This window comes from Carassius carassius, chromosome 50 (assembly GCF_963082965.1).
Source record: "Carassius carassius chromosome 50, fCarCar2.1, whole genome shotgun sequence".
In the NCBI taxonomy this organism is placed as follows: domain Eukaryota; kingdom Metazoa; phylum Chordata; class Actinopteri; order Cypriniformes; family Cyprinidae; genus Carassius; species Carassius carassius.
Window position 1 is genome coordinate 20,813,895 of NC_081804.1, and position 16,843 is coordinate 20,830,737.

At 38.0% G+C, this 16,843-nt stretch overlaps 1 pseudogene; it reads left to right on the top strand.

Annotated features, from left to right (window-relative positions):
- LOC132133296 (neuronal cell adhesion molecule-like) overlaps positions 1–5,750 on the top strand; it is a 72,631-nt pseudogene extending 66,881 nt beyond the window's left edge.
- Positions 5,751–16,843: the final 11,093 nt, after the last annotated feature.

The following is a 16,843-nucleotide window of genomic DNA, read 5'->3' on the forward strand; positions in this document are numbered from 1 at the left end:
TTTATCAAAAACCCACCAATTCATTATCTCAACTAATTACAATATGGTGACATGCCAATCAGCTAATCAACTCAAAACACCTCAACAAATTAGAATAATCCATAAGACCAATAATGAAAAAAAAAATTTTTTAGTGAATTGTTGGCCTTCTGGAAAGTATTTTAATTTACTGTACATACTCAATACATGGGAGGGGCTCCTTTTGCTTTAATTACTGCCTCAGTTCGGCGTGGCATGGAGGTGATCAGTTTGTGGCACTGCTGAGGTGGTCTGGAAGCCCAGGTTTCTTTGACAGTGGCCTTCAGCTCATCTGCATTGTTTCTTGTTTATAATTATCTATGGGGTTCAGGTCTGGTGAGTTTGCTGGCTAGTCAAGCACACCAACACCATGGTCATTTAACCAACTTTTGGTGCTTTTGGCAGTGTGGGCAGGTGCCAAATCCTGCTGGAAAATGAAATCAGCAACTTCAAAAAGCTGCTCAGCAGAAGGAAGCATGAAGTGCTCCAAGATTTCTTGGTAAATGGGTGCAGTGACAATGGACCAACACCAGCAGATGACATTGCACCCCAAATCATCACAGACTGTGGAAACTTAACACTGGACTTCAAGCAACTTGGGCTGTGAGCTTATCCACCTTTACTCCAGACTCTAGGACCTTGGTTTCCAAATGAAACACAAAACTTGCTCTCATCTGAAAAGAGGACGTTGGACCAATGGCAACAGTCCAGTTCTTCTTCTCATTAGCTCAGGAAAGATGCCTTCATCATCACAATTAAAATAACCAAAGACTTAAACTACTTTAGTCTGTGTGCATTTGTAGCAGACTTCAAGTGGTAACCACAGGACACCATGGAAACACGACCACTCAACGACTGAAGTGATGATACTCTGTGTTGTTTATTCACCTTAAACGGAGTAGTGAGGCACAATTAGGGACATTCGAGAAGGCCTACTCTCTAATTCCTCCGCTTCCCCGTCTGCATACACCATGCGTCTGAGCCCGAATGTTTTAACAAAGGCATTATATAGCATTTAACATGTAAACGATGGTGCTGAATTACCCCACATAACAGGACAGCACTCACAGGAAAAATAAATGGAAATTAAATAACAGAAAAAGTTAACATACAAACATGTTATAAATTCACTTAAATGCACATATAAATGTACTTTAAACTGATTGTTGAACTACTGTGTGTATAATAAAGTTCCTATTTTACACAAACAGTCTCATTGTATGAAGATATACCACAAGGCATTTTAGTATGAAATTAGCCCTAGTATATACTGGAGGTACACAACTATCAAGTTAAACTCACACATTACATAGTAAACAGTCAAATAAATGATCACAAATTGGAAAAACATACCTTAAACAGAGTAGTGAGGCACAATTAGGGACATTCGAGAAGGCCTACTCTCTAATTCCTGCATTGAAAGACGCACGTGAAAATGAGGCTCTAACTTTAACACGGTTAAAAGATAAGTAAAAGATAATTAATCGAATCACACTTATCACCTTATGACATAATCTCTTAACAGTGTTTTGACATCATAGATAAGGTGATTTTATTACCGAAAATCAGTCAATACAAGACAAATAGAAGAGAGAAAAACTACCTCCGCTTCCCAGTCTGCATACACCATGCGTCTAAGCGCGAACACTTAAAGGAGAAGCGCTATAGTTTACGTAGGTGTCCCACTAATTAAAGCCCCACATACAACAATGGATAGGAACTCTATCAAAATCATTGAAAACAGTGCATTGAAAACAAGTTTTGCTGAAGTTTGTAGTATATACTACATTTCTTATTACGCATAAAAAAATTAAATAAAAAAAAATTTAAAAAAACTCAAATGCCTAAATTGACCGGCTACATACTTCCCCCTTAACTTCACAAAACTTGAGCTTACACCTTTGTGTTGAATAAAGGAGCAAATAGGGCAATTAGATTGTTACTTGACAACATCATTCTGTCATACAACATTCACGTTTCCCGACACTCACGGGAAAAAGAACATAAGAAAGTTGATCAGGCTCTCAGATATTCTTTTGCTCAAGAGGTGCCTTATACACCACTCAATGTGACTTAATTTACACCTTTTTTGTTGCCTCACATTCTTATTACTGGGCCCACATAACTTAAAACCTCTTAAAATAAAAGAGACTTAGAAACATCTTTAACTGCGTTGTGAGTTGTTCTCTGAGTCATATTTTGAATCAGTCTGTTTACCGGTCTAACTAACCTACCAACCCGTGTTCGTACCTGGGTCACTATTTCAGATACATTAGGGGGTGCGCTAGAGATGGACAGGGTGCTGGTGGATCTCAACTGATCTCTAGCACTGGGCATTGCGCCAACTGCACACACTTGGTCTTGAGAGTCTGTAAGATTTGATGGGATGATTTGGGAGTCGGACTGAGGGGAATTAATTTCAGACTCTGGGTCAGAATCGTCTGATTTACTCTCAGGCTTTCCAAGATCCATTACACTCTCCTGTTCTCCCGCATCTAAACGCCCTTCCACCGAATTATCTGTGTAAGGTAAGGAAGCAACCCACTCAGCAGTACGCTCTGTTTCAGGAAGGTCACTCCCCAGTGCAGAATTATGTGCCAAAGCTTCACCTGACTGCTCCTGGCTGGCTAATGAGTCATCGTGGAAAGACTCATCTTCATGTTCTCCTTCCTCAAGAGGCACAAAGTTGGCTTGCAACATAAGGTTACGGTGTACTACCTTCTCTTGACCCGTACTGATATTCTTAACACGATAAGTGTGGCATCTGGGGTCTTTACAAACCACCACATAGGGCACTGATTCCCACTTATCAGCCAGTTTTCTCCGTCCTCTTTCACCCTTGTTGGCTAACAGTACTCTGTCTCCTTCCTCAATGTCGCATCCCCTTACTTTCCTATTGTAGAATTCAGCCTGTCGTTGCTGACTTGCACTAGCATTAGCCTGAGCAAGGTTAAGAGCCTCCTTGAGATCATCTCTCATTTTTGCAACGTAGCTGCCATAGTCTGTGATGTCGTCATCTCTTCCAACACTATGGAACATAACATCTATTGGCAGACGAGGGATCCTTCCATACATCAGATAGAATGGTGCGTAACCCGTTGATTAATGAGCGGTGCAGTTATAGGTGAACGTCAGTGTTTGTAACATCTGAGGCCACTTTTTCTTAACTCTTGGGGGTAAGGCTCGTATCATACTGCCTAGTGTGCGATTAAACCGCTCAGTGTGACCATTCCCCATAGGATGATAAGCCGTCGTCCTCGACCTTTTGACACCTGCAATCTGCAGCAACTCCTGGATCAGTTCACTCTCGAAGTTTGCACCCTGATCTGAATGGATCCTCTCTGGGAATCCATAGATGCAGAAATATCTGTCCCACAGTTGGCGAGCTACTTGCTGGGCTGTTTGGTTTTTGCATGCGAAGGCATGTGCCATTTTGGTGAAATGGTCTGTAATCACCAACACATCAACACTTCCACCTCTGCGATCTTCTGCAGACCAAAAGTCTATGCACACCAGCTCTAGAGGCCTGGTTGTCTTAACACTCTCGAGTGGGGCTCTTGCTTCTGGCTCAGTGTCTTGCTGTGGTGTCTTGCTCACCACGCAGCGCTTACAGCATCTAACATGCTCTCTGACATCCCGCTCCATGCCTACCCAAAAGAACCTTTCTCTGGTCAAATGAAGTGTTCTGGCCTGGCCCTGGTGACTGTACCTTAAACAGAGTAGTGAGGCACAATTAGGGACATTCGAGAAGGCCTACTCTCTAATTCCTGCATTGAAAGACGCACGTGAAAATGAGGCTCTAACTTTAACACGATTAAAAGAGCAACTTACAAAGAAAATAATCGAATCACACTGATACACCTTATGACATAACCTCTTAACAGTGTTTTGACATCATAAATAAGGTGATTTCATTACAGAAAATCAGTCAATACAAGACAAATAGAAGAGAGAAAAACTACCTCCGCTTCCCCGTCTGCATACACCATGCGTCTGAGCGCGAACACTTAAAGGAGAAGCGCTATAGTTTACGTAGGTGTCCCACTAATTAAAGCCCCACATACAACAATGGATAGGAACTCTATCAAAATCATTGAAAACAGTGCATTGAAAACAAGTTTTGCTGAAGTTAACATTATATACTACATTTCTTATTACGCATAAAAAAAATTAAATAATTTTTTTTTTTTAAAAACTCAAATGCCTAAATTGACCGGCTACACATTGAATTTATTTAAGTTTCACAATTTGAGTTGAATTACTGAAATAAATGAACTTTTCCATTACATTCTCATTTATTGAGATGCACCAGTATATATTCTTGAAGTCCCCCTTAGATTTTAAATTAATATTTCAATCATTTAACAAGTAACTCATAAGTCACCATTTGCCAGATGCAGAATATGAGTGTGGATGGTGTGAGCTGCTCTGAATGAACACAAACATCAGCATACTCATCAGATCCACATTACTGCTCTAAGTATGTGATGTTTAGTAGCTCTCAGTCGCATCTACTGTGATGCTCGCGCAGACTGAGTTGAGGCGGTGGCATTCATTCCTGCTGTTGTCTGTAAGTGGCGGTCGAATGTGGGAAGGTAAACGTGAACCTGCATGCGAGAGGAGAAAAACACATCCATTCCAGGATCACACTTCACATGAACTGCTAACACAAACATAATCGCCAGCCCGAGAATGGACAGAGTGAAGAGCCATTCACACAGAATGTGTCTATCCATTCCAATGAGTTATTTTTCCATTGTTTTTTAAATGTCTTTTGTGTTTTTATGATACTGTGTCAAGTTAAAAGAATTTCAACGTTTATACTCAGTGCCACTCATCAATATCCATTCTGATGAACGGCCTCTAACACTGCTATGCTAGAGTAACTGTATCGAAGATTCTATAAAAAAAAAAAAAATGTTTATATATGTGTGTGTGTGTGTGTGTATATATATATATATATATATATATAAAATTTGCCTTTATTCGTGCCAGATGACTTGCATGAAATCATATCTACAAATATAATATATCTCCAAATAATAATAATAATAAAACTAAAAGTCAGAGAAAAACATATATATGAAGGCATTACACAGTTTGAGCCTCTCTGTGTACTAACTTACTTCTGGAGGTTCATAGGAAGTGTGGCTACATACATTCATGATTCATGTATGATTTGAAGTTTTTCTCAATCCGTTTGTGTTTTAATCACAGCTCGGGGGATGCATTCGTGAAACACCAGCAGAAGGAGTTTCTTCAGGAAGTTGTCAAACGAATAGGATAGGAACGAAATAGGATTTTTTTTAAATGATTTGCTCAGGATTCAGTCAGCTGGTGCTTCAGGAATCAGGCTTTACTATGTCATGAAGATCACGGTTTGATGAGTCTGTTTTTCATATTCACACTTCAGATGCTGAGATATTTGCTCTTCATCCATCTTTATTCCTTTCTTAGTTTCCCATGATGCTTTACCTCTTGTTTTAAAGCTCACGCAGGTTTTGTCTCTCATCCTGTCACATGTATGTGATTGCACATGTGACACTGATCCTGCATGTGTGTGCTGTCCATCTTTTGAGTTTGATTTGCGTCATGATTCACCTGCATGTGGTTTTTCTCCTAGTGATGAGGAGCATAAACAGCTCAAAGGGAGCCGAACTCCGTCCAGTGGAACTGTTAAGCGCGACGGCAGCGATGACAGTTTAGTCGACTACGGAGACACAGTCGTGTGAGATCCGCCGATTCATGAAGCAGGTGCTCAGTGCCTCATCTGCCAGACTGTCAAAGATGAGTTCAGTATGCTAATGAAGGCCAATCCAGGCATGTTTAAATATTCACATGTAGAAATGAGACTAGAATTCATCAGAGAATATTTCTATGGAGTGAATCCCACACTGGCTCATATTTCATATTTCTAAAACAAAAAGACAGATATCTTTATCTTATTTTTTTGCATTATGATATTATGATAGCTAAATATGTTTTATTGAAATCCTCAATGGAATTTATATACCCATCATTATGATGCAAAAAAAACCAAAAACTTTTTCTATATAAATTGGATTGTTTCTTGATGTGTAAAATAAAATTTCTAGTTTTTGATTTTGGGATTTTTCATGTAATTCACTACATTTACACTTTGCTTTGCTACACTTTGATTGGATCAGCCAGCAGCTAACATCGCTACTAACAGGCGCTCAAGGACGAGCAGACAGCGGCTTTCAGCTCAGAGCGCAGCCGAGCCAAGGACTCTGATAGTGGGTGACTCTGTTATCAGAAACATCCGTAGCAGGACTACAACAACATGCTGCCTTCCTCAAGCAACGGTCTCTGATGTGAACAAGGAACTTCAAAACATTCTGATGAAGCACAAGACTGCAAATCAAATCATCATCCATGTGGGGAAGAATGATATTCGGAAAGAGCAGTCAGAACTCCTTAAGAAGGACTTCAGTGAACTCTTCGAAACACTTCGAAGACTCAAAGTTCAGTCGTTCATCAGTGGACCACTCCCAGCAAGGGGAACAAATATGTTTTCACGGTTGCTTGGGCTGAACACATGGCTACAAAGATCTTGTAATATAAAAGGAGTGAATTTCATTGACAACTTCAATCTTTTCTGGGGCCATAGACAACTGTTTAAACCGGATGGCCACCGCCCAAACAAACTTGGTGCTAGAGTGTTTAAGGACAATATCTATTTTTCCCTCCATCAACCTTCAGCACAGTGTGCTCCCTCTCTCCAGCATCTCCACTTCTGTGCTTCTCACAGAAAATGGAGGAATTGGTGTATGCTGGGACTAAACTCTCTCACTCATTCGCTGCTAGCCCTCAGATATCAAGAAAAAAACGGCGGGCCCCAAAACCACCAAAGCCTGTGGCCCCTGCTCCTGCGAGAGCTCTTCGACTGCTGCCACAACGCCAGGGCCCAAACCCTCTATCTGCTGAAGGTGAACCAAAAACAACTGATAGCAGCTCTCAGTGATATGTGTGGAACCCAGTGTCTGTAGCTTGCTCTATTTCAGTTTTATCACGTGATAGAAAGTCTAAGGCCTTTTCAAGCCAGAGGGCAAACTCATCTAATCTGCGGCCTATTATGCATCAAACTAAGATTGATGTAAAGACACAAAGCACTGCCATCAAGCTAGCACTTTTAAACATTCGCTCACTAAAAAATAAAACAATAATAATACAATAAATACAATAAATAATAAAACAATCTGGATTTTATGTTTCTAAATGAAACATGGCTATAAGACAGCTGCAGGGGATTTTAATATTCACATAGATAATGCAGAAAACATAACTACAAAAGAAATGATAACAGTTCTAAACACTTTTGACCTGACTCAGCATGTGCATGGACCCACACACAAAGGTGGACACACTCTAGACTTAATCATCAGTAGGGGTCTAAACATTTCATCCATTGTTATTAAGGACATAGCACTATCTGATCACTTCTGTATTTTCTTTGATATTCTGATGTCTGCTACAACTGAATCTAGATCGGTCTCTGTCAGAAGGAGATGCATTAACGAGAACACAAGTGTACTATTTATGGAAGCTATATCTTTAACACCAAGCATTTCTGCAGACTCTGTTGATATTCTCCTTGATTCATTCAACTCAAAAGTTAAGAATGTTATCGATGATATTGCTCCAATAATAATCAGAAAGAAAACAAACAGACAGAAATCAGTTTGGAGAAGATCAACAGCAGTTCAGACTATGAAAAGACAATGCAGAAAAGCAGAGCGGATGTGGTGGAAGACAAAACTTGAAATTCACTATAGCATCTATAAAGACAGCCTTCATGCTTTTAATGTGAAACTAGCCACAGCTAGACAAATTTCTTCTCAAACCTTATAAACAGTAACTTAAATAACACTCGTACTCTTTTTGCCACTGTTGAGAGACTGACAAACCCCCCAAGTCAGATTCCCAGTGAAATGCTCTCAGACAGCAAATGCAATGAGTTTGCATCCTTCTTTTCTGAGAAGATCATCAATATCAGGAAGGCGATTAGCACATCCTCAAGTAATGCAGAGGTCAGACAGATTAGGCCACAATATAAAAAAGATACTATGTCGATTTTTGAAGCAATTGATAGCAAAATTCTGGAAGACAAAGTGCAGCACCTAAAATCGTCAACCTGCTATCTTGACACACTTCCCACATCTTTTTTCAAAAGTGTGCTTAACTGCTTAGAAGCAGATCTTTTAGAAGTGGTGAACACGTCACTTCTTTCTGGGACATTTCCAAACTCCCTGAAAACTGCAGTTGTTAAGCCCCTCCTGAAAAAGAGCAATCTTGATAACACCATTTTGAGCAATTTTAGACCAATATCCAATCTTCCTTTTATAGGCAAAATTATAGAAAGTGTAGTTTTTAATCAGCTGAACAAATACTTAAACTCAAATGGATACCTGGACAATTTTCAATCTGGTTTCCGACCGCATCACAGCACAGAGACAGCACTCATTAAGATAATAAATGATATTCGCTTAAATTGTGACTCTGGCAAAATATCGGTGCTGGTATTGCTAGATCTCAGTGCTGCGTTTGACACTGTCGATCATAACATACTACTAGAGAGACTGGAAAACTAGGTCGGACTTTCTGGGATGGTACTCAAATGGTTCAGGTCATACTTAGAAGGGAGAGGCTATTATGTGAGTCTAGGAGAGCATAAGTCTAAGTGGACGTCCATGACATGCGGAGTCCCACAAGGGTCAATTCTTGCACCGCTCTTGTTTAGCCTGTATATGCTTCCACTAAGTCAAATAATGAGAAAGAACCAAATTGCCTATCACAGCTATGCTGATGATACCCAGATTTATTTATCTCCAAATGACTACCTCCCCATTGACTCCCTCTGCCAATGCATTGATGAAATTAATAGTTGGATGTGCCAGAACTTTCTTCAGTTAAACAAGGAAAAAACTGAAGTCATTGCATTTGGAAACAAAGATATAGTGTTCAAGGTGAATGCATACCTTAACTCTAGGGGTCAAACAACTAAAAATCAAGTCAGGAATCTTGGTGTGATTCTGGAGACAGACCTTAGTTTCAATAGTCATGTCAAAGCAGTAACTAAATCAGCATACTATCATTTAAAAAACATTGCAAGAATTAGATGTTTTGTTTCCAGCCAAGACTTGGAGAAACTTGTTCATGCCTTCATCACCAGCAGGGTGGACTATTGTAATGGGCTCCTCACCGGCCTTCCCAAAAAGACCATTAGACAGCTGCAGCTCATCCAGAACACTGCTGCCAGGATTCTGACTAGAACCAGAAAATCTGAGCATATCACACCAGTCCTCAGGTCCTTACACTGGCTTCCAGTTACTTTTACGATTTATTTTTAAAGTACTTTTACTCGTATATAAGTCACAAAATGACCTAGGACCAAAATATATTGCAGATATGCTCACTGAATATAAACCTAACAGACCACTCAGATCATTAGGATAGAGTCAGTTAGAAATACCAAGGCTTCACACAAAACAAGGGGAGTCCTCCTTTAGTTACTATGCCGCCCGCAGTTGGAATCAGCTTCCAGAAGAGATCAGATGTGCTAAAACACTAGTCACATCTATATAGAGACTCAAAACTCATCTGTTTAGCTGTGCATTTATTGAATGAGCACTGTGCAATGTCCGGACTGATTGCACTATATTTTCACTGTTTTTTTATTTTATTTTATTTTTTTATGTAAAATCATTTTCTAACTGTTTTTAAATTCATTTTAAAGTAAATGTTGTAATCATTTTAAAAGTTTTAAAATTGCTTGTTTTATTTTTGTTATTATTTTTCTTCATGATTATTGTTCATGCTTTATAATTTTTTTCCTTTTTGTTTTCTTATTATAACGACTTAATTTTCTCGTTATCTCGACATAACGAAAGTCGTTTTCTCGTTATAACGACTTAATTTTCTCGTTATCTTGACATAACGAAAGTCGTTTTCTCGTTATAATGACTTAATTTTCTCTAATAAGTTACAAAACTGCGCCAGCAGGTGGCACTATGGACCTGAGTATAACTGATGGGGTGTTGGACACTGTTCACTTTACTGTACGCGGATCTTCCTTGTGATCGCTATAATTTGTGCAGTCTTGTTCATTACTGACATTTACTTAAGTCATAAATGTTAAATGCTTTAATCAACATGATTATTTTGTGTATTAAGTTCTTGCTAGATGCTTGAGTTTCACCAACGCGTTCTGGGTCATAAAATAACTGCTTATCAAAACCAAGGTTGATGTCACTGTATTCTGTTTGCACCTATATCTTTATTTGTGCTTCTTTTAGGCACATGATTGTTAGTTAATAAGCAGAAATGTTCTGTGTATCTACAGTAGGACAGGATTTAACGATGTAGGCTATTTGTGATGTGCTTTTTTTCCTTATTATTAATCTTTATTGTTAACCATATTGATGAGAAATGTGATGTATATGTAAAATGCATAGGCTAATTTAATTCAGTTTGTTCTATAATGTTGTAATCGTTTTTTTCTGCACACACACACACACACACACACACACACTGCACATGAATGATCTTTTCAAACAGAAGCTGGTAACGCACATGATATCTGCCACAGCATATAATGACTAATAACAATTACAAATTATATATTTTATTTCAAATAAATGGAAAATTAAAAGTGAGTTTAATCCAAGCAGCTCAAGATCTTAGAATAGTTCTGCATCCTTCTCAAGGCACTCCGTCTGTGTTCACGGTGTTGCCATTGAAACATGTTAATTACAAAAACAAAACGTTTGGTGTACTGTCTCTGGAAAAATCAACAGTGATTGATCAGCCTTTATTTATGTACAGTGTTGTAGCTGAAATATATGCTACTGTAAGAGCGCCTGCATGGTCCATCAGATGCCTGTCAAAGCGGAGTTCATTACTATAGCAACAGTAAAACTGTCATGTCGTTATAACGAGAAAATCACTTTCGTTATGTCGAGATAACGAGAAAATTAAGTCGTTATAACGAGAAAACAAAAAGGAAAAAAAATTATAATGCATGGCCGCTTAGAACTTCCGTACTTTCTTTTATGTAAAACACTTTGAATTACCATTGTGTACGAAATGTGCTATATAAATAAACTTGCCTTACCTCGATCAGATTTTGTAGATCTGCTCATCAGAATGAGCTGTGTGTGTGTGTGTGTGTGTGTGTGTGTGAGAGAGAGAGAGAGAGAGAGAGAGAGAGAGAGAGAGAGAGAGAGAGAGCGTGAAAGAGATTTCTACGCTTTCTTTGTAACTTGCATCAAGTTTGAATTTGAAATATTAAATGTTGTTTTGTAAAGATATTTTGTTACTGTAAATAAAGCGAGAGTTTGTGTGGCTTGAGGACTGAAGTGCAGGTCAGCTGTGTGTGTGTGTGTGTGTGTGTGTGTGTGTGTTTGTTTCCCAGCAGCAGTATTTATCTCTTCTTTCATTCAGACTCTAATTTACCATTTCTCTTCATTCTCTCAGTCTTCGTAAAGGGATTTTGCACTTTAATCTTAGAAGTGTTGGAGATTTACTAACCTTGTGTCTCATTTTTATCATGTTTCACTGGATGATATTTCATCCTATAAAAAAAATATTCATAATAATATTGAATGAATAAACGCATTACACATCTATCTTCTGTTTGTGTTATTTCTGAAGCTCTGATCAGTATCTGTCTTTATGAGATCCCTTATGAAAATTAACCATGGTTTTACTACAAATACAAACCAAAAAACCATGGTTACTATAGTTAAACCATGGTAACCACAAATTAACCATGGTTTTGCTAAATTAACCATGGTATCTGTAGTAAATCTGTGGTTATACAAATGGTAGTCAACACGCCAAAAAACCATGGATTACTACAGTTTTACTATAATAAAACCATGGTTATTTTTCGTAAGGGATGTTGTATCCCATAATGCACTGCACTTGGCCGTCTGTCTGCAGTGTGACAAATGAACAGAAGTTTTTATCAGACTGACATTTTTCCACAAATGTTTACTTAATAACTTTATTTGATGATGAACGGGACACCGCTCTGCTGTTGCCATGGTGAAGCGTTCATCATTAGCCAGCTCACATTCTCGGAACATTCTGGCAAGGGTCTCTTAAAGTTATGAACAAACTTACCGTCATAGAACATTTGTTCAAAGGTTTAATATGAAATTCTCAAAACGTTAGCACAAAAATGTTATTTATACATCATTCATGGAATGTTCTTTTGAAACATTTTAGTTGGATGTTTAACCAACATTTTTAAATCTTGTTTCAGAGAACATTCAAAATTAACATTCCAATAATGTTGGAAAAATGGAATGTTCCCTTAAGCCCTGCCTGACCAGGAAAAAATTAAGTTGAAACATTAAAAAAATGACCATTCAGAAATAATATTTTTATAACATAATGGGAAAGTTAACAAAACATTCTTACAACATATTTTTGTAAACTGGAATTCCCTTTGTAAGACCTGAAAACAGATGCCACGCAATAAAACAATACACTTTCTAATCTGAAGAGAAGATCCCAAACATTTATTTTTATTTTTCAAATGTGACCCTGGAGCACAGAACCCTGAACACATACTGTTTAGTGCCTTCATGAAATTAATTCTTAAACCTAAGTCTGCACCTCGGCATTCTGAATCTCCTTCCTGATGGTAACATTTCAAATTCTGGATTCAGAATCTGCATTGTCAAGTCAAGTCAAGTCACCTTTATTATATAATGCTTTTAACAAAACAGATTTGTAACAAAACAAGAAAATAGTGTGTCAATAAAGCAAAAGGGAGGTTCATCATTGAATTCAATGATATCATCATCCAGCTCAGGTCAGTTTAAATAGTATCTGTGCAGTCCAGTCGACGATATCTCTGGTTGTGTCATTGAAGATCTTATGCCTCTCTCTATGTGAAGGAGCACAGAAGTGTGACAATGTGATTCCCAATTGCATTATCCTTTCTGAATTGGCTTCTGATTTTTTAAATATATGATAGGTTTGATACACTTTTACCTGACTAATAGTAAATTGTTACATTTGATTTTATTTTGATATTTTCTATAATCATTATTTTAGTAGATTAAAGTGCAGTCTGGTGTTTCTGCAGATCTGTGTCAGGATAGATCAACTGAGGTGCCAATAGACGGAGCCAGGGGCATCATTAGAGACTTCTGATTTCTCACTGACTTAACAAGTGGACCTTTTTTTGTGAACATATATATATATATATATATATATATATATATATATATATATATAGTATTTTTTTTGTACATTTTTAAAAAACATTTTAAGTTCAAGTTTGAATGTTTTGAGAATGCTCTGAAATAACCTTTTCATGGGAACTTAATGAGAATGTTATAAAAACATTCTAAGAACACAAAGGATTCCAGAGAACTGTGATCCTGAAAAAGAGAAAATCACAAAAGCACAGTGAGTAACAGTGTGTGCAGAAGCTCAGAGCGTGTTTATTTTAGACTTTGTCATATCTCCAGTGTGGAAAGAGAGAGAACCATCTGTTGTGTGTGTGTGTGTGTGTGTGTGTGTGTGTGTGTGTGTCCTCACAGTCCTGGCAGACACTCCGCCGTCTGCTATCTGAACACTACTGATTTGATCTGGTTTCAGATCATTTTGTGCAGGATTCTCATAGAATCATCAGATGAAATAAAACTGATGCAGCTGTAGGTGTTCTGATGATGATGATGTCTTCATGATGCCTGTAGACAAACACCCAGCAGACATGCATGTATGATGTGAGAAATCATTTGTGTCGCTAAATGTAACTAAAATAAGGACAATTATTTAGACTCCAGAAGTTTTAAGAGCTGAATGTTCTGAATTACTCTAACTAAACTTTTGATTTAACCTGAGATCCTGGCATAAATATTAAAATGTATGTTCATTATAGAAATGCTGATGTCCTTTTATGATTTGATGAATTTCTGTGACTAATGAAGAGAGCTTCCTCATAAATCCAGATTTAAAAAAAAAAAATGTTGGGATGGTGAATTATTATAAGAAATATCTTAGTTTTCAATTGTTTTAGCTCATTTTCATGCATGTGTTGTCTTATTTTAAATAATATTACGTTATCTTGAGTGCCCCTAGTGGCCCTTAACCCCTGGTTGATAGGTGTTACTAGTACTAGTAATGGTTGACTGGTATTTGATTATCTGTTTGTTGAAGTTCCCCAGGTTTCTGTCCCCATCTAGTGTTGGATATTCACACACACACCAGCAATCTCCACTTTATCTTCACAAGCTCGTCCATATTTAATTCTCTGCTAATTAAACTCATTTGTACCTGTCATCAGACTTCACTGAGTGTGCTTTATTAAAGCAACAGTTTAGCCAAAACATATGGAATTACATTTAGTTCAATAATAATGAACGTAACTTTATAAAACTGAACGTAACTTTTTAAGAAACTATCAAACATATGCCATTACAAAAGCAGAAAAACACAATGAAAATGAAAAAAATTAACACAGTTGCACAAATGTAACAGGCTCTTCAAATATGCTTAATTTTTGTTAATGTTTTTCAAAGATTCGTTTTCGCTGATCGTGGATTCTGAATGCATTGCCACAGATTTCGCTTTTGCTTCGCAGTTTTTCGTTTGGAGTTTTGACACAAACCTCTCGTGAGGGCGGGATTAACAGTGATCTACTCTGATTGGATAGTGACCTTTTGATGGACAGGTGCTCTCTGACCGGGAAGTACCGACGTCACTCAGTGGTGCACGCCGCGCATATCGAAAGCTCTCGCGGTGTTTAAATCTGGTCTCTACCCCAAAAATTATTTTTCATAGACAAAGTGAAAGACATTTATTTTAAACTGTACACTTATTTTGGTCATGTCACTGCACTCAGAAACTTTGGGATGACATTGGTGTGTTTGTCAAGTGTAAAGGCCCTTTCACACCGGATACGTAACGAAAAAGCGAAACGAAAAAGCGAATAGTTCGCGTGCGAATAGTTCGCGTCAAATCCATTCACATCAGCCGCGACGCGAATTTGCGATTGTCTGTGACGTTCAGAGAGCTTCAACATTCCAAAACTTTCGCGCCGACAGTTGAGAAAATGGACACTTCAACATCATCATCCAGTGAAGACGGGCTTTTCATTTTCTTTAAAAGACAGAAAAGAAGGTTTTGGGTGCACCCAGTCCAAAAGAACAGAGAGTCTGAAGGGGAGTATGCCAATCTTGAACATGAGCTAAAACTTTATCATGGCCGGTTCCGCACTTACTTTCGGATGTCTGTGGGACAATTCGAGGCGCTCCTTCAGATAGTGGCACCGCATCTGAAGAGACAAACCACAAACTTCAGGGAACCAATTGATCCGGAGCAGCGTCTGGCAGTCTGCTTAAGGTGAGCTGTCCTCTTAAAAACATCAGCCCACAGAACACACACACAAGTAATCAGAAGATCCGTCATTTTTGCTGTGACGTCACCTTTGTTTCCTTGTATGTGATTGGCTGAAGCCTTTTTGTCGCCTCAAAAGTAAAAAAAAATCGACATCGAAGCGAAAAAAATAAAAGTAGTTTTTTTGCCTCAGCACATTCGCGTTCGGTGTGAAAGCACTCATTACACAAACAGCTGATCAAAAAATAAAACCATCGCGCAAATTATTCGCGCGTCAAAATCGCGTCCAGTGTGAAAGGACCTTAAGAGTTTGCCAGGCTTCTCAGTACATATGAAAAACATTATATTTGGGTATTATGACTCTGACCCCACAAACTGAATTTGTTATTAATTTAAAAATTTTTCCTAAACAAATTTTTCCAACTGTAAACCTGTCTTCTCTGTTTTTCTAAAAGAAATGGAAAATTATTTGAATGTAATCTCAGTTTCTACTAATAAGAAAGCTATAAGGACAGTTAGAATTTGCTCCGCCTTTGATCATGTGTAATTTTGTTTAGATTTTGGCCCTCTTTCCTTTAGTTCTTTTTTATTCTTTATTGTTTTTTTTTTGTTTTTTTTGTGGTTGATATTATGTGATGTATGTTTATATTTTTGTGTGTTTTTGTTCTCTGCATTAATAAAAAAAAAGAAAAAAAAAGCTCTTGCGGTGATTTGTATGCAATACGTGGTGCCTTGTATTACTAAATATTTAAATAATATTTGACCTTCGATCATCTCAGTCTGTAAAGATGAGCTATCAGGAGGAGATACGGAGCGGCATCGTCTTCCTCCTCCACTTGTCCTTCAAGGCAGCTTGAAGTAAGCTTGTGTTATTAAAGTAACCAATAACATCAATACAAGTTTTTCATGTTACAGTGTGCAACAGTTGTTGCGGGTAATTATTGTCATTCAGTAACACAGGCTTACTTCAAGCTGCCTTGAAGGACAAGAGCTCATCTTTACAGACTGAGACGATCGGAGGTCAAATATTATTTACATATTTAGTAATACAAATCACCGCGAGAGCTTTCCAATATGCCCGCCACTCTCTGGCGCCAATGAGTGGTGCCTGTACTTCCCGGTCAGAGAGCACCTGTCCATCAAAGCTCACTATCCAATCAGAGTAGATCACCGTTAACCCCGCCCTCACGAGGGGTTTGTGTCAAAACTCCAAACGAAAAACTGCGAAGCAAAAGCAAAATCTGTGGCAATGCATTCAGAATCCACGATCAGCAAAAACGAATCTTTGAAAAACATTCACAAAAATGAAGCATATTTGAAGAGCCTGTTACATTTGTGCAACTGTTAATTTTTTCATTTTCATTGTGTTTTTCTTCTTTTGTAATGGCATATTTTTGATAGTTTCTGAAAAAGTTACATTCAGTTTTAGTGAAAGTGAAAGTGAAAG